Here is a 27765-nt window from a genome sequence, read left to right as displayed (position 1 = left end):
TAAACTCTCCATGAGATCCTTTCACCCAGGCCAACCCTGAAAGAAAATAATTTCTAAGGAAAAGCATCCACAATATATTACACAGAGGAGTACAGGGGAAGAAGTACTTTCACTCCTTGATCATTCTTCATTGCGATTTGTATTAATCTGTTATTTTTGTTCAATTATGCTACATTTGAATATCTGTTTCTCACCAAGAGGGTAATGTGTTCATACAGTAACCCTTTACTGAGGGGCTGTTATCTGTCACATCCCATACCATACTAGGCATGAGGAAAACTAAGACAAATCAGATATAATCTGTACTCTTGAGTAAAATTATTCCTTATCATATTTCATTTATTTAAAAACATCTCAATGGCAGTGTTCAGCTTATAACCAACTTCTGATACAAGGAGGGCACTTATTAGAATATTTGAAATGAAATAAAATGGATTACCAAAATCATTCACTGTATCTCCTGCTTTAACACTGGATGGACTACCACTGAACCTGTCAAAAATTGTTTGCTCTCAACAAGTTCTTTGTGGTCATATGATAGAGTCGTACAAAATTTGAGTCTGAAGACGTAGAGGCGGGTTAGCCCTAAAAGTACAAACTTAGGAAACTATTTCACCTATTATAACAATAATAATTCTAATGTATTGAGTTTTGTTAATATATTAGAAGTGATGTTGAGTGTGTATATGTCTTACTCATTAAATCCTTATAACCAGTGTACGAAAAATGCATTGGTGTCATAACACAAATTAGAATTTGAAGACATTTTAGAAGTTACAAATCCACATTCCTTATTTGCAATGAGAAAGCAAGTTCAGAGACTGAGTAAAGTAGTCAAGATGACGTTGTCATTCAGCTACTTAGGAAACAGATTTCATCCTGAGATGTTATGGTCTGCTAAAACTTCGTTCAAATCAAATTTAACTTAAAAACAATGAGAAAAAATACTACTTTATGCTCAAAGAATTCTGTGTTGCATTATTTTGAAACTTTTTACTCTTATTAAATTAATTTTTGTAAAATTAATCTCCTAAAATTTAGTATTCTTGAATATGTACACAATGGTGAATAAGAATTAGAGGAGTCATTTCAGTTACCTGCATACCGATATGTTTGCTTTCTTTATTGTCATGATGATACCCTTTTGAACTTGTAACTCTCAAGTACAACATGTTTCTAAATGAGATAAGTAAAACATTACTTTCTTCCTAAAAGTAAAAATAAAATGAGAAGCAAATTGAAAATTAAAGTAATTAACAATATTATAATGTATCAGAGTGATACATTAGCAAAACTGGGAAGCAGGATGAAGCCAGGTCAAGTTATTTATTTATTTTTCTTTTTTTCCAAGTGAGAGGAGAGGAGACAGAGAGACAGACTGCCACATGCACCTTGGCAGGGGTATACCCAGCAACCCATCTTGGGCCAATGCTTGCCCATCTGTGGCCATGCTTACAACCAAGCTATTTTTAGTGCCTGAGGCAGAGGCTACACAAGCCATCTTCAGTGCTTGGATCCAATGTGCTTAAACCAATTGAGCCATGGCTGTGGGAGGGGAAGAGAGAGAGTAAGAGAGAAAGAGAGAGGGATGAGGAAGGGTGGAGATTGCTTCTACTGTGTGCCCTGACTGGGAATCAAACCTGGGTCATCTATGCACTGGGATGAAAAAAGCCAGGTCAATTTGACAACAAAATCCACACTCCTACCTTTTGGGTCTCTTTATCTCTTTCTGCTGGTCTAATTTAAACTCTCATTTAGGTCTTCAATTCATTTTAGCTACAGGCTTGCATGCAGTGTCTTTGCCTCCAGTTTTTTTTCCTCCCCAACATCATACATATTCAGTAGCCAGAATAATCTAGTTAAAATGTATATCTGACCATATACGACTGTTACCTAAAATCATCCCTCAATAGCACCATGTGGATGTTTCAAAAGGATAAATTACTAAAGTTTAATGCCCACCCCAACCATGCTTCACTTAACTCCTACACAGGGTCATTAATCTCAGCATATCTTCCTTGTCTGGTTTTTCACGGACATCACTGCAAGTTCACACATGCCCTATAATTTAATCAAGCTGTGAAATGAAAGTATTTTGTTCTCATAAAATGATTGGAGAGTTCTGTTCATATGTGAATCCAATTTTTCACAAAGTCTTTATACTCTGACATTATAGGCACTATTAATGCTTAAGAGGTCAACTAGTATTTAACATTTGCTTGTCCTGTGAATTAAAATGGAATCATAAAAGGCTAAGACTTATCCCTACTTCCTTATTCAATTAACTCTTTGTTGAAAAAAGAAACAGCATGACCAAAATGGCATCACAGTGTTAGGCTAACATCACCAAACTAGACTTAATACCTAACCTAACTGCAGAGTCATCCTACCCCAGGAATGTGATCTTTAACCAGTCAACCTGGAATTATGTGGTCAGCATTAGTAAGGTAATAACCCTATAGACAGACTGCTTTTGTTCTCCTTAGGGAGGTGTTCTTGCCTGAAACAGTGAACTCTTTACTAGAACTTCCTTTCCCACTACCTTCTGCCTAAAAAGCCTTTTATTTGGTATAATCCTTTGGCACTCCTTTCTATCTACTAGATGGGATGCAGCCTGACTCATGAATCATGAATAAAGTCAATATGATGTTTAAATTTACTCAACTGAGTTTTATTTATTAATACCATTTCTTCTGACCAAATTTGAGTTGATAATCTTGACTGACCTGTAAGCAAGGAGGTGGGCTTAGATGAAAATATTTAGAAAATACTGTGTGCTTTTCATTGAGCAAAATATGGTAAATATGTTGGATAAGCTAGAAATATTAGCATATTATGCTAATCCGATAACCACCTGAGTATTTGACTGAAAATAAGAATTTATTATTGCTCTGAACTGAATCCTTAAGGAAGTTAATACAGTGTATTGATAGTTCTGAGCTCTGCAAACAAGCAATTCAATTTAGTTAAAACCATCTAATTAAAAAATAAAGACAACTATCACATTAATGGAAATTTTAATTTAAAAAAAATCCTTTCTTCTTGTTATTAATATTGCATCATTTGTAAATTTTATCAAAAATACGTTTTATTTTTAAGCCCAGTGGTATCTTCCCATGGATATTTGCTATTTTAGAAATTCTTTTTTATTTTATTTTATTTTTTTACAGAGACAGAAAGAGAGTCAGAGTGAGGGATAGACAGGGACAGACAGACAGGAACAGAGACATGAGAAGCATCAATTATTAGTTTTTTGTTGCACATTGTGACACCTTAGTTGTTCATTGATTGCTTTCTCATATGTGCCTTGACCATGGGCCTTCAGTGGACCAAGTAACCCCTTGCTTGAGCCAGCGAGTGACCTTCGGTCCAAGCTGGTGAATTTTTGCTCAAACCAGATGAGCCTGCGCTCAAGCTGGAGACCTCGGGGTCTCGAACCTGGGCCTTCCGTATCCCAGTCTGACGCTCTATCCACTGCGCCACCACCTGGTCAGGCTGCTATTTTAATATATAAAGAATCTTGAGTCTTTTTAGTTACAGGGTAAATTGGAAACTAATAAATCTCTTTTCTATTTTGCTCAAAGTGTTTTTATAATTATGCTATCACTTAACTTTTTTTTTTTTTTTTGTGAAGGAAAGACTTTTCTTCTGTTTCACAAAGAAAAGAAAACAGGTAAGTCTAATGATGGCACCCAGATAAGAGACAAATGTCTATTTTAAAAGAAACTAACAATCACAACTGTGAAAGACCATTCTTTATTTCTACTAGTGATGAAAATTATTTGTTCACAATAATTTGTTCCCTGTTTGCCCTTGATACTTCCTTGCCCCATTAACCTTGGGTGTGACCATGGGAGGGCTCTTAGAAAAGGTTTGGCAACTATTGCTTATTTCCCTTTACCCTCTTAATGTTGTCCTCTGACACTAAAAAAAAAAACACCCAACAAAACAAACAAACACATTATGTTCCCAGGATCACTGTCCTTCAGCATGGGTCATAGGTGAAGAAGACCCAGGGAGCAGTTCTGTACCATTATAGAGCCCAGGCTTCCATCCTAACTCAGAGCTGACATGATATGAACAACAGATACATGTTTACTGTGACACTGAGTTAGTTATTTTACAGCATAACCTTGTAAAAGATGACTACAGTATTTCTTTCTACTCCTATTTACAAACTGATGTCAGTTCTAAATTTCACTTGACAGATTATAGTATAAAATGATCTTTTGAAAAGAGTTTGGTAATCAAAATTATGAAGAACTTGTTTAAAATAAATAAACTTAATGAAAATATATTTAGGAATATATTAAGCAATGAGAAAAATGACTTGTATACTGAAAACTGTAAGACATTGCTAAACAATTAAATATGCATAAATAAATGAAAACATATTTTGTACTCATAAATTAGAATAAAATATGGTAATGACAGTCCTACACAAAGCAAGCTACAGCTTTAATGCACTCCCTATCAAAATCCCATTGGTGTGTATTTGTTTTTCAAAAAAAGAAAAACTGATAAAATTTATATGGAATCTCAAAGTTAAAATAATTTTGAAAAATAATAATGTTGGAGGATTCCTACTTCCCAACTTTAAAACTCACTACACAGCTACAGTAATAAACAAGAGTATAGTACTGGTATAAGGAATGACATATAGGTATAAAATAAACCAGAGAGCCCAAAAATAAATCTTTATATTTTTGTTCAATTGATTTTTGACAGGGGTGCCAGTAGAAATTTCCCATCTTTTCAATAAATGCTGTTGGAAAAACTGGATATACATATACAGAACAATGAAGTTTGACCCTTACTTTATACTATATATAAAAATTAACTCAAAATTGACCAAAGACCTAAACATAAGAGGAGTCAAATATACAAAACTCTTAGAGGAAACCATAGCGGGAAATATTTATTAACTTGATTGTGTCAACAATTTCTTGAATATGCTTCTAAAAGCAAAGGCAACAAAAAAAAAATAGATTGATTGGACTTCATCAACATTAAAAATATTTTTAGCCGCATCAGTGAAATCATAAGGTTCTTGGCTTTTTCTGACTGACTTATTTTATTTAGCATTATATTCTCAAGGTCCATTCTTGTTGTTGCAAATGGGAGCATTTCATCTTTTCTTATGGTTGAATAGTATTCTATAATATAAACCACATCTTTTTATCCAAAATCCTAAAACTGAAACCCATAGATAAAGAGAACAGTATGGTGTTTACCATAAGAAAGTGGATAGGGGGAGGGGGAAATAAGGTTGTAAAGGGTGAAAGGGCCAAATATGTAGTGATGAAAGATTATTTGACTTTAGATGGTGGGAACACAATACAATATACAGATCAAGTATCATGGAAATGGATACTTGAAACCTATATAATCTTATTAACTAATGTCACCAGAATCTATATAAATAAAAATGTAAATGTTCATATGTTCAAAATCTTAAATCTCGGCCCTGGCTGGTTGGCTCAGCGGTGGAGCGTCGGCCTGGCGTGCGGGGGACCCGGGTTCGATTCCCGGCCAGGGCACATAGGAGAGGTGCCCATTTGCTTCTCCACCCCCCCCTCCTTCCTCTCTGTCTCTCTCTTCCCCTCGCGCAGCCGGGGCTCCATTGGAGCAGGGATGGCCCGGGCGCTGGGGATGGCTCCTTGGCCTCTGCCCCAGGCGCTAGAGTGGCTCTGGTCGCCGCGGAGCGACGCCCCAGAGGGGCAGAGCGTCGCCCCCTGGTGGGCAGAGCGTCGCCCCTGGTGGGCGTGCTGGGTGGATCCCGGTCGGGCGCATGCAGGAGTCTGTCTGACTGTCTCTCCCCGTTTCCAGCTTCAGAAAAATACAAAAAAAAAAAAAAAAAAAATCTTAAATCTCTGGAAGTTCTTCACCAATTGCTTTGAAATTTTAAAACAATGTTGCATTTGAATACACACGTTTTAATGTTTTTATATACCTACTATTATATAGATGTCACACCTGTAACAGGTAAAAACATGCTTTTTTGAAAAACAGCGCCATCTGTTGGAAATAAAAGCAACACATGCTATACTAAATGTTTTATGATTCCATTTCAATGTTATGGGAGAAATATAATCGCACATGGCTAAAGATATTTTCCGTCGAATACACAAGGAAAATTCAAATATGAACATGGATTTCACAGCAGAAATCTATAGCAAAGTGTTGATAGGGATTGAAGATTTGTGCTTAGAAATCACGAACAAAGTTCTCAAACAGTTGGGAATGCCATCACCGAATCTATCTGCTGCTGCTTCGTTTGATGTAGAAGTGTGTCGTGAACAAAATTATAACACAGGTGATCTTTTGTCATATGTGCAATCAAATATTCCTAAGCTAACGCTTGAGCAAAAAGGCATTCACGATTAAATAATGGAAACTGTCAATAACGGGGTTGGAGAAATCCTCTTCTTAGATGCACCAGGAGGAACTGGTAAATGTTCCTAATTAGATTGATTCTGGCAGCAAATCGATCCCAAAATGACACAGCCTTAGCTCTTGCATCATCCGGAATAGCTGTGACATTGCTACCAGGTGGAAGAACTGCTCATTCTGCTTTGAAATTGCCAATGAACATGCAATTCATCAATTCATTGAAACTCCTACATACAACATTCCCAAAGCATCTGGCATGGGAAAAGTATTGCAGAAGTGCAAACTTATTTTTTGAGATGAATGCACAATGGCACACAAAAAATCATTTGAAGATCTTGATCGATCATTACAAGATTTGCGTGGAAACATCAGACCATTTGGGAATACATTAATATTGCTTGCAGGAGATTTCAGGCAAACATTACGTGTAATTCCTCGATCAACACCAGCGGATGAAATAAATGCTTGCCTGAAATACTCTACTTTGTGGCGACATGTAAAGATGTTAAAATTAACTACAAATATGTGTGTCCAGCTGCAAAACTATCAATCAGCTGAGATATTATCACATCAATTGCTGGAAATTGGGAACAGAAAGGTGCCAGTTGATCTGACCTCAAGACGAATTTCATTGCCTCAGAACTTCTGCAATTTAGTGACGTCAAAAGAAGAATTGGTTGAAAAAGTATTTCCCAATATTCAATCCAATTATAATTATCATGATTGGCTGAGTGAACAAGCTATTCTTGCACCCAAGAACAAAGACGTCTACGAACTTTACAATATTACGCAGTCTAAAATTCAAAATGAGACAGTCACTTCAAGTCCGTCAACACTGTTGTGGAAGCAGATGAAGCAGTTAATTATCCAACAGAATTTTTTAATTCACTCAGTTTGCCAGGGATGCCACCACACTACTGCAATTGAAAATCAGCATGCCAATTATCATGTTGCAAAATATCAACCAGCCAAAGCTTTGCAACGGCACGTGGAATGCGGTAAAAAAATTAATGAGCAATGTCATAAAAGCAACAATCTTGACAGGACCTTTCAAAGATGAAGATGTCCTCATTCCTCACATTCCTATGATTCCAACGGATATGCCATTTCAATTTAAGAGATTGCAGTTCCCAATTCGATTGGCATATGCAATCACCATAACAAAGCTCAGGGCCAATCTTTAGAATTGTGTGGTTTAGATTTAGACATGGATTGCTTCTCACATGGACAATTATATGTTGCATGTTCTAGAGTCGGAAAACCAGACAACCTCTACATCTGCACAGACAATAGAACAACAAAAAACATTGTATACCCAGAAGCATTGTGAAATTAAACATATTAGAAACATGCGCTTTCTCTTTTCTTTCTTTTTCATTTAACCAGACTGAGCCACAGCAACGCGTGGCCAGGGACAGCTAGTAATTTAAGAAAATAATTAAAAACTTTTGTGCATCAAAGGTTACCTTCAAGAGAGTCAGAAGACAACTTACAGAATGGGATAAGTCTTATAACTGATAAAAATTTGTTATCCAAAATATATAAAAAACTAAAATTCAATTATAACAATAAAAGCAACAATGTAATTCAAAAATGATTTGAATAAATATTTTTGCAAGGAATATATGCTAATGAAAAATAAGCACATGAAAGATATTCCATATCATTAGTCATTAGGGAAATGCAAATCAAAACCACAGTGTGATACCCTTGAATATGCATTAGGATAGCTATTATAAAAAATGAAATATAATGTGTAGGCAAATATGTGGAGGCACTGTAACCTATGAGCATTTCTGGTAGGAATATAAAATGGTGCAGTCACTGAAGAATGGAGTCTGGTGTTTTTTCAAAAAGTTAAGTATTGAATTCCTATATGATCTAAATTAGGTATAAACCCAGAAGAACTGTAATCATGGACTTAGACAGATACTTGCACACTAGTGTTCATATCAGCATTATTCACAATATCTACAAAGTAGAAAGAACATAAGCAATGGATGATTGGATAATCAAAATGTGGTATTTACATACAAGATAATATTATTCAGCCTTGATAAAGAAGAAAATTCTGATACATGCTACAATATGGATGAAACTTGATGCCATTATGATGAAATAAGCCAGTGACAAGAAGACAAATATTTTAAGATCCACTTATATGAGACACCTGAAATAGGAAAATTTATAGACACAAACAGTAGACCATAATTTAACAAAGGCTGGGGGAAAAGGAGAATGGGGAATTACTATTTAATAACTATATTGCTAATAATTAAATTAATTATTACAGTACAGTCATATTGTTATGATAACTATATTGTTAATAGTTATGAACATACTGGCATGGGTACAGAGTTCTGAGATGATGCAGAAGTTCTAAAGATAGTTATGATGTATAATTTCAATTCCACCGAGTTGTACAGTTAAAATTTTGTTATGTATATTTTACCACAGTTCTTGAAAAGGTTAGTAAAATGAACAAACTATAGGTCAAAATTTTTATTGAGTGTAATATTATATCCCAGATTTTGTGCTGGACATATAAGCCACCTTACTTTATTTGATGGTCACAAAAACTTTATGAGAAGGTATTCTTCCTGTCTTAATAGATGAGGGACCTGAAAGTAAGGATGCTAAATAATGGATAGTTACACAGCTATGAGCCCAGAGTCTGATCCCTGGTTACGTGAACACAGAACTTACATTCTTTTGCTTCGCATGCTATCTCCCAAACAAACATTTCCATCTCTACCCTTATTCTTTGAATAGCAAATGTTTTAAAGAGTCTCCGGTTGATCTGTATAATGATAAAACAAAGCTACAAGGAGCCTACATGTGCTGAGGTAATTAAAACTACTGGCTTTAAAGTGAGATTTTGATTCAATCTCAGCTTCACTTGCTAGGTGCTGATGAGCAAGCTACTTAACCTATTTGTGTTTTGGTCCACTAATCTTCAAAATAGAGATGATAGAAAATCCTGCACCATATGATTTATAAAAAGAAAAAATGACATTAAGTTAGTAAAATGTTGACATCAATGTCTGGCACACAATAAGAACACAGTAATAATAGTTATACCTTTACTCTTGTTTTCCCAAAACAGACTTCTGAATCACTTTTAGTGAGTTAAATAATAACTTTTGGTTAAGAGTATGTTTAGTGACTGCCAAATACCAGTAATTTCACATACTAGACTATATATATTAGGTACATCAGATTATATGGTGTACTTATTATATATTTGTGTCTCTGTTACAGAGTATATTCTTGAATATAAAAGATTTCATTTATTCTACCATTTACACTTATGAAAAATGTCTTTTCATGGGATATATTGTATAGTCAGTATTTGTCTGTTAATTTACATAGAAATGGCCTGACCAGGCAGTGGCGCAGTGGATAGAGCATCGGACTGGGATGTGGAGGATCCAAGTGCAAGACTCTGAGGTCGCCAGCTTGAGCGCAAGCTCATCTGGTTTGAGCAAGGCTCATCAGCTTGAGCCCAAGGTCGCTGGCTCAAACAAGGAGTCACTCGTTCTGCTGTAGCCCCCTGGTCAAGGCACATATGAGAACTCAATCAATGAACAACTAAGGAGCCGCAACGAAGAATTGATGTTTCTCATTTCACTCTCTTCCTGTCTGTCTGTCCCTATCTGTCCCTCTCTCTGACTCTCTCTGTCTCTGCCACAATAAATAAATAAATAAATAAATAAATAAATAAATAAATAATTTGCATAGAAATGATTTCAATTGAATTGGCTCTAAAAGAAAAATTTGAAATTTAGAGAGAAATTTGAACTTAATACTTGACAACTGAATTTGAGTTAATAGAATTGTATTAAAAAAGCATCCAATAAAAAATAACAAAAAAAAGTCCAAAAAAATGTTAACATTCTTTTTTTTAATATTGAAGCAAAACAAAGTTGTTGACCACATGAAGTATGTATTGTACTGGGCAAAGCACAAAGTAAACATACAGAATGGATAAGTTAGTGACATATGTATTGATAAGTGCCAGTGGAAAAAATAAATCATATTAAGATTGATGAAAAGTAGATATTATGCTAGTTAGGATAACATGGTGAGGAAAGCCATATGTGGGAAGCTGAGCTTTGATTACAGATTAAGCAAAATGAAAAAGCCAGTGAGGAGAATTCCAGGAGGTTGAAGCCATTCTGGATAGAGTTGATAGCGATTTTTTAAAGGCCTTGAGATAAGTATTTGAGAACAGCAAGGGGCCTGTGTGTCTAAAGTATGTTGAACAAATGAGGGAGTAATAAAAAAGGGTGTAAAGACAGCCAGGAACCACAGAATGTGAGGGTCCTTTGGGCCATGATGAGGATGTTTTATATTATTTTTTTGTTATCCAACTATGACAGGGTTTTGAATAGAGAGATATTATCATCAGACTCATATTTTAAAAGTCACTTTTGCTGCTCTGAGATAAATTAAGGAAGTAGAAGCAAGGGAACCATGTTGCAGATGATTGCCATAGTTCAACAGAAAGATGATGTTTGTCTGGACCATATTGAAGGACGTAAAATGACACCTTGTTGTGGAATATGGTAAAGGTATTGCTGGGAAATTTTTCTTATGCACTGATTACAGGGTGTAAGGAAAAGAGGGGAATCACTGATGCCCCCTTTTTTATTCTTCTCAGTTAGAGGGTCGTGGTAATGTTTGTCTGCATTTACGCTGTCCCAAATTGTCTTTCAAAAAGTCCCAAAAATGTACTGAAATCCTCATAGCAATTGTGACTATTCTGATCTTAAAGAATTTCTTCAGAAACTTTAGACTTGTCTGAGTCTAAACCAGAGTGCTTGGAAGTCTAATTAATGACCAATTATAATAAAAAAGTGTTCCAAGTCTATAATAAAGTAGAATTCTGAGTGGCACAGTATTATCATATGTCAAAGCTTCACTAATATATTTTAAATAGTATCTTAATTATCTACTCATGCTTTTGTGTATTCATGTACCTGCAAAACTGTAGTAACTGAGCACTTACTATACTGAAGGGATATAATAATCTACTCAGGGAAAGCCTAATTATCTATAAGAAATCACAGTTAAGCCCTGGTTGGTTGGCTCGGCAGTAGAGTGTCGGCCCAGCAGGCAGAAGTCCCAGGTTCAATTCCCAGCCAGGGCACACCGGAGAAGTGCCCATCTGCTTCTCCATCCTTCCCCCTTTCCTTTCTCTCTATCTCTTTCTTCCCCTCCCAGAGCCAAGGCTCCATTGGAGCAAAGTTGGCTCAGGTGCTGAGGACAGCTCCATGGCCTCTGCCTCAGGGGCTAGAATGGCTCTGGTTGCAACAGAGCAACGCCCCCAGATGGGCAGAGCACCGCCCCTTTGTGGGCATGCCCGGTGGATCCCGGTTGCGTGCATGCAACCTCCCCACTTCTCACTTCAGAAAAAAAAAAAAAAGAAATCACAGTTAAGAGAGATAATACAATACTAATCCTATTATTGATCAGCATCTTAGCATGTGCTATTTTTGCTAAAAATAGAATCAATGTATATTGCATACAAATTCAGATAATCTTCTGGAAGGATAAAATATTATAATGTCAAATAAGGCAAAATATACATATCCATTAACCAACCAAACAACTGAAGAACAATCTCCACATGAGTAAACATTTCTCTTTAAAGAAGTTACATACAAAAAGAAAAGGAAAAAAGAAGTTATTTATAAACAAAAACACTTCAACCACTGTATTGACAGCTGTCAGTAATGGATTCAGACTGATGGTGAGCTCAAACACTGACAAGATGTGGGTGATTAAACAGGTATATTTATCTAAAGGCTAAAGAAAGAAATTAGCAAAATCAGGACACAGCAGACAGATTAACAATAATCTTTAGTGACAGATCTGCAAATGTCCGGGTAATTCCCAACCGTACTCACTACTGAAACAGAGTTGCAAATGTTAAGTCTAGTCTGGATGAATGAGGAACGTCTCTTTTGACTTAGTGTTGAATTCACAAGGCTAAATATGACCATGATTCCAATGCTTTTGCTCTAAAGTAGTCCCTCCCAACCATGTACAAGGGATATGTTCCAAGATCCCTAATGCATGCCTGAAACTGCAAGTTTAATTTATAAATTAGGCACAGTAAGTGATTAACAATAAAATAGAACAATTATAATAATAAGGTAAAATAAAATTATGTGAATTTGTTCTCTTTCTCTCTTTCAAAATACCTTGATTGTACTGTATTCACCCTTCTCATTGTGATGGTAATAAGATGATGCATTGCCTATGTGATGAGAGAAAGTGAGGGAGGTGAATACTTACAAATTGTTTTTTTCTGGAATTTTCATTTTAATACATTCAGACCACAGTTGAGCATGGGTACCTAAAATTGCTGAATGTGAAACCTGGGATAAAGGAAGACTACTGTATATGCTGGAGACCATAACACCTGAATTGTCTGCACTGCTGCAGTCTCAGTGTTATACAATAAAATGTGATTGCTCAGTACAGTAAAACATACACACAGACCAGAACAGAATCACCACTCAGCACTCTGCCTTGCAGACAATCACACTCTTGAATTTTATTCTGTAGGATTAAAAGAAGGGTCAGGTACACAGAGTTCCCTAAGTCATGTATTTTAGAAGATTGCATCTTCTACTAATAATTGGCAGACCATAATTGTAAGTGAAGTAACTTTTCATCAGTTTGAATGAGAGACCAAGTTTTTATAAAATGAAACCGATTCATATGGGGTCAAAGCAGGAATGTATAGAGTGCCTTTGTGCCTCTTCCGTATCCTGTCCAACAAGTTAGAAGCAAGAAGAAAATTAGTAGTGGAGATAAATAGCTACAATGGGCTTTTAATAGTGTCTCTTCCTTGCTGTGTTCTGCAGGGTTTAAAGGGAACCTTCAAGTTTACTGAGGGCATGGGGTGGCTGGAGATTGCATAGAAGGAAGGAATTGCAGGAGATTCACAGCCCAGATCTCACAAGATCTCTGGCATGCCAGAGAGGCTGAAGTGGCTCCTCCAGTCAGGGAGGGGAGGTCATCAGCTCCACGCATTGGCAGTCACAAAACAATCCCTGAATTGTGCCAGGTGTTGACCCTTGGCAACAAAGAACGGAGATGATACTGACAGGTGGGACAAAACACTTTAACCATAGGACAAAACAAAGTCCAGAGCCTCACTCTTTCCTTTTCAGCACCACAACAATATTTCAGCTCTTATTTGCTCCTAGAAGCACCTTGGAAAAGAGTGGTAGGAGATTATGCCCCCTGCCTGGGAAAACAATGCTCTCTTAGGGAGTCGATGAACTACCTGAAATATTTACTCATACAGAAATTTTGAAAGGTAGAGAAGTCTGAGTTTTATTTAGCAAGCTTAATTTCTGTTATCTTTGTTCTGACTTTAGGAATAGGGACTCCAAAGCTACATAAGATCAGTTTTAGAAAGGAAACTAAAATGTTGCTACATCTGGTTTATTATAATTCAATTTCTATCTTTCTATATAAATTATTATTGCTATTCTGTAAATTATAAGAAGTCAGAAAAATAAATATATTATGGAAAAGAAAAGGAGCAGTAAAAGTCATTTCAACTGCAGTAATACTCTCAAAGTACCTGTCCATGCATGAGACAGCCAATTTAAAGAATGAAATACTTCAGTTATAATGGGCATCATAAATACATAACATTTATTCCCAGATTGCCTTTTCAATGCTATAAGGTCACTCTACAGCTTTTCAGAAAGGCAGGCTGTGTGGCAACAAAGCAGACTCTTCCACAATTACTCAGGTCTATTCATATTCCCAGATATTCACACAGCTATCATGTACAAATCTGACACACAGAAGAATTCTGAATTTTCTTGTTTCATTTAATGCTGGGCATTTAATGTCTCAATCTGTGTTGTACATGGCATACATCCCTTTGTATTAATGGCATTTGTCCTGTCAATGTCATCTGCTTTAGATTTCAATTTTCTAGACAGAGGCAAAGTCTGTTTGGCAGGAGAGTAAAAAGAAATGTTATAACCCTTCAGTACAGTCTAATCAGGTTCTAGCTACAGTGGATATTTAACTCTGTATTTTCAAACTCAATTTATGCTCCATTGGGATCTAAGCTGCCTTGGCAGATGTCTAGTCTATTTGGCAGGAGAACAAAATAGATGACTGTAATCTTTTGGCATTTCTACTCAGATGATAGCCTCAGTTACAATGAACTCCATATTTTGAAACTTGATTTATGTAGTGCTTCATTGGAGAATTTGGAAAATTGCATTCTATTTGGTGAGCTCAGCACGGAAAGAAATATAAACAAACTAGGGTCAAATTAAAAACAATTATGTTTGTATGTTTCCTTGTTTATTTAAAAAATACTGGTTTAGGTATTTTATATACAAGTTAAAATAAAACATGCAAAATTAAACACAGGAATAGACATTTTAAAATGAAAGGAAAATAACATATAAGCATAAGAGATACTGTGTATCAAAACAACTATACTGCACAAGTTACACAAGTCTGAATTTGAATATCAGATCAGCTGTCAGGGATGGCGCAAAATTGGAAGGAAAAGTTGCCCAAACCCTAAGCATTAGTTCATCTACAAGATGGAACCAATAGTAATTGTTTTAGTTTTGTGACTATAAAATGAGATGCTGTATGCAAAACACTAGAGGTAGTAATTAATTTAGTCTAATATTAGTATAGCATAAAGTTCCATAACTACTAGTATAACAGAGAGTTAATTTGAGACTATGTCATTTTTTTCAGGAGAAAACCCAATATCATAAATATATGGCAATCATTGCATATTTCAAAGGGAAATGTTAGTTCACCTGTGCTGGATTTTCAAACCACTTTCATCACAATGAGCTAAGTACATCCAATCTGTCTTTACACAAGGCGTTGGAGAGGACAAGAGAAAAGCTAGAGACCAAAGAAAGGATTTCATCAGAAAGAGATAAAAAGGTGCATTGAGTACTGTTCAACTGACCTTCAAAGAATGCAGTTGCTGTTTTCCCTTCACAGCAAGACTTTCAAGTGATGCAATGAAAGACCTGTAGGAGAGTTTAATATGTGGCCATTGGAACCTGTAGGTCAGAGTGGATGGTTTCTGACTCACATCTGAGGAAATGAGTAGTGGGCAGCTAGATGAAGGAGTCTGACAGAAGAGTACAGCGCTAAGAGTGAGAAATTATTTCACATGCACTAAAATGGATCACACAGTACATATTTTTCATAGGTGACAGCAACAATTTTCGTGTAGACCATCCAAAAAAAGCAAGGGAACCCGGAGTTGTCTTAAACTCTTTAAAGAGATTTGTCAGACCTCAACTGGCAGAGGATGGAGGTATGATAATACAAGTTTAGAAGCTGAGGAACTGTAAGTGACCACCATTTATCTTTGTTGACAGAACTTTAGATGACAGATCTCAAGACATTAAAAATTTGGGGGTGTGTAAATGAAAACACTCAAAGTTTCTATGTATAAGGATTTAGGATTAAATATATGTCAGGCACTGGAATCAGTACCAGCTCACAATTTTATTAGTCAAATAATCACTTACCTAGACTTCACTTGTTTACCCCTTTCTAACTCACAGTTGGAAGAAAATGAGCCTGCTTAATAGGTACAGGAGGTAAGTGCACAAAATGAAGAATTAGAGAAAACATGTAAAAACATCTTTCTTCCCCCCACTCTTTTTATTGAAGTAGACTTTTCCTGGAGAAGAAAATAATTTCAATTTTTATCCAATACTAAGTATTTTAGTTGCTTAAATAAGATTGTTTTGCATTCTTTAATCAGTTTTAAAAAGTCATTAGGTCCTGGCCGGTTGGCTCAGTGGTAGAGCATCGGCCTGGTGTGCAGGAGTCCGGGTTCGATTCCTGGCCAGGGCACACAGGAGAAGTGCCCATCTGCTTCTCCACCCCTCCCCCTCTCCTTCCTCTCTGTCTCTCTCTTCCCCTCCTGCAGCCAAGGCTCCACTGGAGCAAAGTTTGCCTGGGAGCTGAAGATGGCTCTGTGGCCTCTGCCTCAGGTGCTAGAATGGCTCTGATTGCAGCAGAGCGACGCCCCAAGATGGGCAGAGCATCGCCCCCTGGTGGGCATGCGGGGTGGATCCCGGTCAGGTGCATGCGGGAGCCTGTCTGACTGCCTCCTCGTTTCCAGCTTTGGAAAAAAAAAATACAAAAAAAAAAAAAAGTCATTGGACATCATCTCATAAAGTTCTCTGACATACGTTCTCAGTTCTACCCCTCTCCATTCCTCAGAGATAGCAACTATTCTGATATTCTTCTACCATAGATAACATTTGCCTGTTTGAGAACTTGACACAGAATCATACACTACTTACTCCTTTGAGTAAGGTTTGGTTCATGCACCATAATATTTTTGAGATTTAGTCATACTATTCAACGAACAGTAGTTTATTCTCTTACATGTGATGGACACCAGGACTGTTTTTAGTTTTAGGCTATTTTGAATAAACCTCCAGTGATTTTGGTTGTACAGTCATAACTAAGAGATACTGTGGATTTTATTCCAGACCACCACAATAAAGCAAATATCACAATAAAGCGAGTCATACAATTTTTTTTTGATTTCTCAGTGTAAGTTGTGTATAAACTATACTGTAGTCTATGAAGTGTGCAATAGCATTATGTCTAAAAAAGTTATACATACCTTAATTAAAAATAATTTATTGCTGAAATATGTGAACCTTCCTCAGGCTTCAGGGAGTCAAAATCTTCTGATGGTGGGGACAAGGTCTTAGCTTCAATTAACACCTTTCAGTGCATTAAACTTTTTTTTTTTACAAAGACATAGAGAGCATCAGAGACAGGGATAGATAGGGACAGACAGACAGGAATGGAGAGAGATGAGAAGCATCAACTATCAGTTTTCGTTGCAACACCTTAGTTGTTCATTGATTGCTTTCTCATATGTGCCTTGACTGAGGGGCTAGAGCAGACCAAGTAACCCCTTGCTCAAGCCAGCAACTTTGGGTCCAAGCTGGTGAGCTTTGCCCAAACCAGATGAGCCCGCGCTCAAGCTGGTGACCTCAGGGTCTCAAACCTGGGTCCTCCACATCCCAGTCCCACGCTCTATTCACTGCGCCACTGCGTGGTCAGGCACATTAATTTATTTATTCCCTTGTTTATTTACTGAACTCACCCACTAGAGTATAACCTTTGTGGTGACAGGAATTTTTGTTGTTTATTTTGTTTTTTGCTTTGCTGACTTGTGGCACATAAAGCTTGATATATACCCGTGAAATGCATAGAACAATGAATATGGGAAGACTGCTTAGGCACCAACTGGGTCATATTGTAGAAGAGAAATATATGTAAGTGCTATGCATACTTCAGGCAGTTTTCCAGAGCTAAAATAATAATTTTAAATGTCATCTATGGTACCTTACATAGAAACTGTCAATAATCAAATCAAGAAACTTAAGTTCATCTGGAACAAGGTAGAGCATGGCCCACCTGTGGTAGATGGGTATGAAAGGTCGGGCCATGCCACCTATCCAGAAGGGAGACTGAGAAAGAATAAATAAGGAATTAGGGAAAATGTCACAAGGCACTCTGGGAATTGAAGTTTCTCCAACAGAATTTAGCAGCCTTAGATATCAATTATTTGTTGAGTCTAGATTGAATATTAATCTAATTATTTGAGGTCTGCTTAAATGCAGAGAACTTCACTTCAATGAAGTTCTTCAAATAAGATCAGGAGTGTTAACACTATATAGGAGTAGTAGAGTTGTCACTCTGTCTAGGCGTTGAAGCATACTATAAGGACTCACTTCTTCAGGATGATGTTCTAATATATTTTAGAAAGACTACTTAATAACAATTATCCTTTTGTGAAACTAATTAAAATTTGTTAAATATATTAAATTATTTTCATTAAATCAATAAAAGTTATTAAATAATAATTCAAATATATAAAGATATATATTTTTCAACAAATTCTCCTGTATTAGTTCAAAAGTTAAAGTATAGTATGATTACCTACATTACACTCCATACCTTGACCATATTATCTAAGTAATCCATAAAACTTATTGTCAATAGCAGAAGAATGTCTTTTTCAGTAAACAAAATTAACAAATTACATTGGAAAGAAATGATGGTGATGTGGTTTAATAAGAGTTTCATTGACAGAAAAAAATACTGACCTCAAATCCAAAAATAATTTAGGATCATATCAAGGTAAAATTTGAATTTAGGTGTAAGAAAATTGCAAATGAATAAATACCAAGTACACTGCTTACCCTTATTACACATCTTCTTAATTTCTTCTCGTGTTTCCCTAGTTACCTAAAGTGCAAAATGGATTGTTCTCAGTTTAGACACATGTAAAAGAGAATTGAGCTGCTCACAAAAAATAAAAAGTGACCATGACTGAAAGCTTTTCTTGTTTTATATAAGAAAACAAAGGGATTTTAATATGACTTATTTTTTCTATATATAGTATATATAGTTTGCATTCAATTATACTGATTATTTTTGGTCCCAGTGAGTGCAGAACCTAAGCATTGAAATTCATATATATGTCTTATTCTCTTTGTTTGAATTTTTATAGCACTTTACAAGCCTTGTGTAATTCCTACATCCCTGATAAGGACACCCTTATCAGGCCATTAAAAAAAATCAAGGATATTACCAGAACACACCAATGGCCATGTGACAGAACCATTTTAGGAGTCTAGAAAATAACCAGAATTATGATGGAAGTTAAAACTCTGGGTGACACGATTATTTGAATTAAACAGGAATAATTAGCAAAAAATGTAAAAAAAAACCTGGCAGATAACTGCCTGTCTCAGACACTTGTTATAATAAATAAATGAGATAATCATATAAAATGATATATACAGTGTTTGGTACATAGTACTACTCAATGACCTTTAGGTATCTTTCAAAAAGGACCATTAGAAATATTTCATACTTATTTCTAAAAAAAATTTAACAAAAAAACAAATGATTAAAATTATAACAATAACATTTCTGCCTCAATAAAAAAACAGTTTCTTATAGCAAAATAAAAATAATGATATTGGTTTTTTTTCTTTTTTTTATTTATTCATTTTTAGAGAAGAGAGAGAGAGAGGGAGAGAGAGAGACAGAGAGAGAGAGAAGGGAGAGGAGCTGAAAGCATCAACTCCCATACGTGCCCTGACTAAGCAAGCCCAGGGCTTCGAACCGGTGACCTCAGCATTTCCAGGTTGACGCTCTGTCCACTGCACCACCACAGGTCAGGCTGATATTGTTAATTATTTAGAGAAATGACAAGTTTAAGAATACTGTAGAGCATTTTCAAAGGTTAAGTGAGCAGGTATTTTTAATGACATTTGACATTTGAAGCTTCCTTTTTTGATTGTTTGTTTTTTACTTCATAGCTCTTATGGTTCTAGGATATGAGAGTCCTATTCAAAATTGATAATATTTTATTTGGAATAAAGACAAAGTATTCCATAATAAAGATATATAATCAGATAATCCTTATGAAGATACCCACAATGTAATTTATCAATAATAAAATGTTAATAAATACAAAAAATATCAACAGACTCAAACTGGTCAGTTAGCTTTAAATTTATATTATTTAGGGTTGCTACAGCTTCAGAGGTTTCCTTAATTTCTCCCATACATAATCACATGGCTATGTTTCAGTTTATCAAAAAAACTTACTCCTGGAGAGTATTCTTACTGATTCACATAACTTCATGGGACCAACAATGAATAAGCTATGGTCTTTTCATGAATAAATATACAATTTACAAGAAGACAGAGACATTCATACAGATGATGACTAAAATGCAAAACTGGAAGTATTTAATAATAACAGTGCCAGAACTAAGAGACAAAAAGAAGTGATACGTACTTTAAAAAGTGGAAAGAGCCCTGGCCAGTTGGGTCAGTGGTAGAGCGTCGGCCTGGTGTGCAGGAGTCCTGGGTTCGATTCCTGGCCAGGGCACACAGGAGAAGCACCCATCTGCTTCTCCACCCTTCCCCCTTTCCTCCCTCTCTGTCTCTCTCTTCCCCTCCCGCAGCCGAGGCTCCATTGGAGCATAGATGGCCGGGGCTCTGAGGATGGCTCCTTGGCCTCTGCCTCAGGCGCTAGCTAGGATGGCTCTGGATGCAACAGAGCGATGCCCCAGATGGGCAGAGCATCACCCCTTGGTGGGCATGCCGGGTGGATCCCGGTCGGGCGCATGCGGGAGTCTGTCTGACTGCCTCCCTGTTTCTAGCTTTGGAAAAATGCGCAAAAAACAAACAAACAAACAAACAAAAAAGTGGAAAGAATTTCATTTTTAAATTTTTTTTTCTTTTTCTTTTTTCTTTTTAGAGAGAGAGAGAGAGGGAGAGAGAGAGAGAGAGACAGATAGACAGGAACATTGAGCATTCTTGTATGTGTCCTAACTGGGGATCAATCTGGCAACTGTGCTTCAGGACAAAGTTCCAACTAACCGAGCTATTAGGGCAGGATTTCATTTTTTATAATTTATTGATTGATTATTTTTAGAAAGAAAGAGAGAAGAGGCCCTGGCCAGTTGGCTCAGCGGTAGAGCGTCGGCCTGGCGTGCGGGGGACCCGGGTTCGATTCCCGGCCAGGGCACATAGGAGAAGCGCCCATTTGCTTCTCCACCCCCCCTCCTTCCTCTCTGTCTCTCTCTTCCCCTCCTGCAGCCAAGGCTCCATTGGAGCAAAGATGGCCCGGGCGCTGGGGATGGCTCCTTGGCCTCTGCCCCAGGCACTAGAGTGCCCCTGGTGGGCAGAGCATCGCCCCTGGTGGGCGTGCCGGGTGAATCCTGGTTGGGCGCATGCGGGAGTCTGTCTGACTGTCTCTCCCCGTTTCCAGCTTCAGAAAAATACGAAAAAAAAAAAAAAAAAGAAAGAAAGAAAGAGAGAAGAAGGGGGAAAGAAAGCATCCATCTGTTGTTCCACTCAGCCATGCATTTATTTGTTCCTTCCTGTGTGCACCCTGACTGAGGATTGAACCTACAACCTTGTAATACTTTGGGAACAACGCTCTAATCACTCAGATAACCAGCTGAGGCCAGATTTTCACTTTTAAAGAATCAAGAGAAATGCCATTTAAACTTATATTTAAAAAATATGAATATCTCAATTAGCCCATAAATATTATATTTTTCAATTCAAAGAAATATTTTGTGATTCTGCATAGTTAAAATGTTTTTGTCAAATATTTGCTCAAACTTTCTGACAAGGGTCTATAGAGAAAGACAAAGTAATAACTATTCTGCAGTATCTGACTGCATTAATTCTGTGGGTATACTGACCTGTGAGAGACAGCTGATTGACCTCTAAGAGGCAGGATCTGAATAAACCCTATGGCAGGAGAAGGAAGGGCAGGGTTGCCACCAGCCTTAGTAAGTTTTTCGGAGAATTAGAAAGAGACACCCACATGGGAAAGTAAAGCCCTAATTTATTTGTCAGGTGAAGCATAAATACTATTTTAGACCCTAATTTCATTCTTGGCCATGAGCCTTGTGCAGCAGCTAATCTGATCAATTGCGTATGATGACCTTAGAGTTAGAAGAAAAAGAGAAGGGAAAGAAAGGAAGGAATTAGGGAAGGAAGAAAGGGAGGGAGGGAGGGAGGGAGGGAGGGGTGAGCAGGAGGGAGGAAGGAAAAAAGAAAGAAAATAATGCAATTAGCACCAAATCTGTTTCACCTAAAGTAAAAGATTTTCTATAATTATGATTACCCCCATTTAAGGAATCTTTTAGGAAGTACTTTGTATGCTGTATCTTTGTTAAAAATTAATATACCTTCTTTATATGGTAGGGGTGGGTTGGTGTAAAGCTTTAAACTGTCTCAAAGAATAGTAGGGCACTAGGTCAGGGGCCACAGCAAAAAAAAAAGCTAGATCAGAGGGACATTCGATTCAGAACCATAGTATTTTTTCAGAAATGCTTGTTTCTACTAGAAAATGGCAGTAATGGCAACTGCTTTTCTTCCCTTTTCTGGAAAAAATCTCTATCTCCATCCTATTCCGTAGTTACAAATGCAGTTTGTCCTGATGGGAGTTCTGCTCCTTAATAGAGCTGTGACTATAGGGAGCAGGGAAAACAAAGAGAGCTCCCCATCCTTGACCACCTACCTAAGTGGAGATCTCAGGAGCTTTCCCGCAGGGTCTGTAGAGTCCTCACTACCCATGTGAGTCTAGATATCAAAGGGCCCAAGAGGCCCAGGGAGACGAAGGCCTCCTCAGCTCAGGCAGCCTGAGAATTTGTAAGACTAAGAAAGAGGAAGCAGGTGTTTCCAGAGCCACATAGACATTTTTGAAGATAAATTAGTTCACAATGTTTGCATTACATCTTGAAAATTAATTCAATTTCCTTTCTGTTTGATCAATTAAGCAGAATTATTGCCTTGCCTCTCAGTACCTCTGTGACAAGCTAATAAGCTATATTTAATATATAAAGTCAATACTTAATGTCAATCTTTACATGAGTAAGACATAACATCAAGGAAAAAGTCAAATATAGAATAATTTCTATGCTACCATTATAACTCTGTGAAATTACTTTGCTTATAGACAAATAGGAAGAAAACACAACTTAAAATGTATTATGTTACTGTGCCATAAGTGTGTATAAACAATTTATTATCTATATTTTTCTCTTCAATATTTCATTATATGCATTAATATAGGTAATGGCTTTCTAATATATCTTTTTTTTAATTTTGTTGTAAAGATTTAAGGTTTTATTGTGTTATTATTTTTGAGAATAATACAATAAAATTTTAATAGTTCTATATTAAAAGGCCAGGAAAAAAGTATATAAAAATGAAAATATATTTATAGTCATTATAAGAAATAAATAATTTTTATATGTATAACATCAAATGTATACAATTAAGATTTGAATAGAACTAAACTTTGAAAGTCCTTTCCAAGTGTATTATTCTTTTTTTAAAAAATAGTTATTCATTTTAGAGAGGGGAGACGGGGAGAGAGAGAAGAGAGGAGGAGCAGGAACCATAAACTCCCATATGTGCCTTAACAAGGCAAGCCAGGGGTTTTGAATGAGTGACCTCAGTATTCCAGCTTGGTGCTTTATCCACTGCATCACCACAGGTCAGGCCCCAAGTACATTATTCTTAGTATATATATCTCATGTGATAGAAAGGCACAGGCTTTAACACCTTGTAGACATAAGATCAATGTTGATTGTGTGACTTTGTACACCTTCTCTTAGCCTCAAATTCTGTATTTGTATAATGGGAATAATTACACTTTCATCATTGGGTTGCTTCAAGTTTTAGGAATTTAGAAAATATTTTAATCTACCACAACAATGAGGGTGTCTGTAATCATGTGTTTTGGTTTGAACATATTTAAGTTGCCTTTGTGATACCGATGTAGAGAGGCAAAGTTAGTAATGGGGTAGTGCAGAAAAAAGGAATAAAAAATATATCATGCTAATGACTATTTAGATTCAGTTTATGCCAGTAAAAAGTAATATACCATACACAGCAATGTTTAATTAATAAAAAAATTAAGAGCTAAAATATGAGCAATAATACCCTACATTTTCCAACTTTCCAAATGAGTATTAACTAATGTTTTAATGGAAATATTAAATACATATGTATGCATACAAGATTTATTCCTTGTTTGCACAAATCTGAAATTTCCCTACTGAAGAACTTTATGCTTGGAATCAATACATACTACAGACATTAGTTCAATTATAGATCTGAGGGACAAATTCCACATCTAGAGGTCCTGACAATACTCACTGCTACATTCTGCTAAATCTTAGGTCCTTCAGGTAAGGAAAACTATACATGATTAACTTCTATTTTGTCTATCCTATAAGAGGTTCAAAAATGTTTTACCTTGTAAGGGTAATAACTTAAACTATAATCTTGAGGAATAAGCAGTTAGCTAGATTTTAAAGAAATGTTAATTAAGCTCATTATTATTTCTCCTTTGAACATGCTCCATAAGTAGATATCCATTAATATCCTAGAGAGTGATAACATATATTAATACATATAGCATACTATTAAAGGAACAAAATAAAGAAAATAAATTATACAAACTCATATCACTGTATGATAATATATTTTAAGTTGTGTTTCACAATTTAAATATCTTTCCAAACAGTGTATTGCTCATATCAGTGTCTTCTGCAGGAGAGATGATAAGCTCTACCTAAGGTGTTTAATTTTCTTATTACTCTATAATTATTTTCTATTTTATACTTTATGTTATTATATTTTCATTTCATTACTTATATTTATTATCACTTTTATTTTTAAGAATAAAAGATAAGCTATAAAACTCATTCATTTTCTCAAAAGACTGATTTTTTTTAATGTAATGGAGATAAATATAGGCATGAAAACTCTGTCTTGGTTGAGATTTATAAAAAAAAGTAAACAACACTAAAATTAAGGAGAGTTCTCTGTGTGAACCACCTCTTGATATTTTTAATCAAGACTTAAAATAATTTGTAGACCTAAATATTTTTTGGTTAAGTAAAGATAGAGATGACAAAGTGAAAGAAAAATTTACCAAAATACAATTTTTAAAATATTTTTACACATTTTCCTTATATTATTTAACAGAAAGAGAAAGGCATAAAATTATTACTAAACAAAGTTCTAGCTTACGAGTATCTAGAAAGCAAGAAAGAGGAAAGCTTCTCCAGCTACAGATGCTCTACTCAAAACTTACTTATACACTTTGAGGGTGAGAAGAGGAGTATCCTGTATTACCTAATCACAAAAGAATTATCCTTGACAAGTTTGCCGAATAAATTAATCAGGAATTATCTATCTTTTTTTTTTTTATAATAAATTTTTATTAATGGTAATGGGATGACATTAATAAATCAGGGTACATATATTCAAAGAAAACATGTCTAGGTTATTTTGTCATTAAATTATGTTGCAAACCCCTCGCCCAAAGTCAGACTGTCCTCCGCCACCCTCTATCTAGTTCTCTGTGCCCCTCCCCCTCCCCCTAACTCTCTCCCTCCCTCCCTCCCATGTCCTCCCTCCCCCCACCCTTAGTAACCACCACACTCTTGTCCATGTCTCTTAGTCTCATTTTTATGTTCCACCAATGTATGGAATCATGTAGTTCTTGTTTTTTTCTGATTTACTTATTTCACTCTTTATAATGTTATCAAGTTCCCACCATTTTGCTGTAAATGATCTGATGTCATCATTTCTTATGGCTGAGTAGTATTCCATAGTGTATATGTGCCACATCTTCTTTATCCAGTCTTCTATTGAAGGGCTTTTTGGTTGTTTCCATGTCTTGGCCACTGTGAACAGTGCTGCAATGAACATGGGGCTGCATGTGTCTTCACATATCAATGTTTCTGAGGTTTTGGGGTATATACCCAGTAGAGGGATTGCTGGGTCATAAGGTAGTTCTATTTGCAGTTTTTTGAGGAACCACCATACTTTCCTCCATAATGGTTGTACTACTTTACAGTCCCACCAACAGTGAATGAGGGTTCCTTTTTCTCCACAGCCTCTCCAACATTTGCTATTACCCGTCTTGTTGATAATAGCTAATCTAACAGGAGTGAGGTGGTATCTCATTGTAGTTTTGATTTGCATTTCTCTAATAACTAATGAAGCTGAGCATCTTTTCATATATCTGTTGGCCATTTGTATCTCTTCCTGGGAGAAGTGTCTGTTCATGTCCTCTTCCCATTTTTTTATTGGATTGTTTGTTTGTTTGTTGTTGAGTTTTATGAGTTCTTTGTAAATTTTGGATATTAGGCCCTTATCTGAGCTGTTGTTTGAAAATATCATTTCCCATTTAGTTGGCTGTCTGTTTATTTTTATATCAGTTTCTCTTGCTGAGCAAAAACTTTTTATTCTGATGTAGTCCCATTCATTTATCTTTGCCTTCACTTCTCTTGCCATTGGAGTCAAGTTCATAAAATGTTCTTTAAAACCCAGGTCCATGAGTTTAGTACCTATGTCTTCTTCTATGTACTTTATTGTTTCAGGTCTTATATTTAGGTCTTTGATCCATTTTGAATTAATTTTAGTACACGGGGACAGGCTGTAGTCGAGTTTCATTCTTTTGCATGTGGCTTTCCAGTTTTCCCAACACCATTTGTTGAAGAGGCTTTCTTTTCTCCATTGTGTGTTGTTGGCCCCTTTATCAAAGATTATTTGACCATATATATGTGGTTTTATTTCTGGGCTTTCTATTCTGTTCCATTGGTCTGAGTGTCTATTTTTCTGCCAATACCATGCTGTTTTGATTATCGTGGCCCTATAATATAGTTTAAAGTCAGGTATTGTAATGCCCCCAGCTTCATTCTTTTTCCTTAGGATTGTTTTGGCTATTCGGGGTTTTTTATAGTTCCATATAAATCTGATGATTTTTTGTTCCATTTCTTTAAAAAATCTCATAGGGATTTTGATGGGAATTGCATTAAATTTGTATATTGTTTTGGGTAATATGGCCATTTTGATTATATTTATTCTTCCTATCCAAGAACAAGGAATATTTTTCCATCTCATTGTATCTTTTTCGATTTCTCTTAACAATGCTTTGTAATTTTCATTATATAGGTCCTTTACGTTCTTTGTTATGTTTATTCCTAGGTATTTTATTTTTTTTGTTGCAATCGTGAAGGGAATTTTTTTGACTTCGTTTTCTAATATTTCATTGTTGGCATATAGAAAGGCTATGGACTTTTGTATGTTAATTTTGTATCCTGCGACCTTACTGTATTGGTTTATTGTTTCTAATAATCTTTTTGTGGAGTCCTTCGGGTTTTCGATGTATAGGATCATATCATCAGCAAAAAGTGATACCTTTACTTCTTCTTTTCCGATATGGATGCCTTTTATTTCTTTGTCTTGTCTGATTGCTCTGGCCAGAACTTCTAGCACCACGTTAAATAAGAGTGGAGAGAGTGGACAACCCTGTCTTGTTCCTGATTTAAGGTAGAAAGTCCTCAGTTTTATGCCATTTAATAGGATGTTGACTGATGGTTTATCATATATGGCCTTTATCATGTTGAGATATTTTCCTTCTATACCCATTTTGTTGAGAGTCTTAAACATAAAATTGTGTTGTATTTTATCAAAAGCCTTTTCTGCATCTATTGATAAGATCATGTGGTTTTTGTTCTTTGTTTTGTTGATATGGTGTATTACGTTAACCGTTTTGCGTATGTTGAACCATCCTTGAGATTCTGGGATGAATCCACTTGATCATGATGTATTATTTTTTTAATATGTTGTTGTATTTGGTTTGCCAGTATTTTGTTTAGTATTTTAGCATCTGTATTCATTAGAGATATTGGTCTGTAGTTTTCTTTCTTTGTGCCATCCTTGCCAGGTTTTGGTATGAGGGTT

The 27765-nt window shown here is 36.0% G+C and overlaps 1 protein-coding gene across 2 annotated transcripts in view; it reads right to left on the bottom strand.

The window, feature by feature from the left end:
- The window catches only part of CNTN5 (contactin 5), a 1309320-nt gene that overhangs the window by 948192 nt on the left and 333363 nt on the right, over positions 1 to 27765 (bottom strand). The gene's annotated exons all lie outside the window — the stretch shown is intronic.

This window comes from Saccopteryx leptura, chromosome 1, assembly GCF_036850995.1.
Source record: "Saccopteryx leptura isolate mSacLep1 chromosome 1, mSacLep1_pri_phased_curated, whole genome shotgun sequence".
Taxonomy (NCBI): Eukaryota; Metazoa; Chordata; class Mammalia; order Chiroptera; family Emballonuridae; genus Saccopteryx; species Saccopteryx leptura.
Note: the sequence above shows the minus strand (reverse complement) of the source record. Positions and strands in the feature narration are given on the sequence as shown.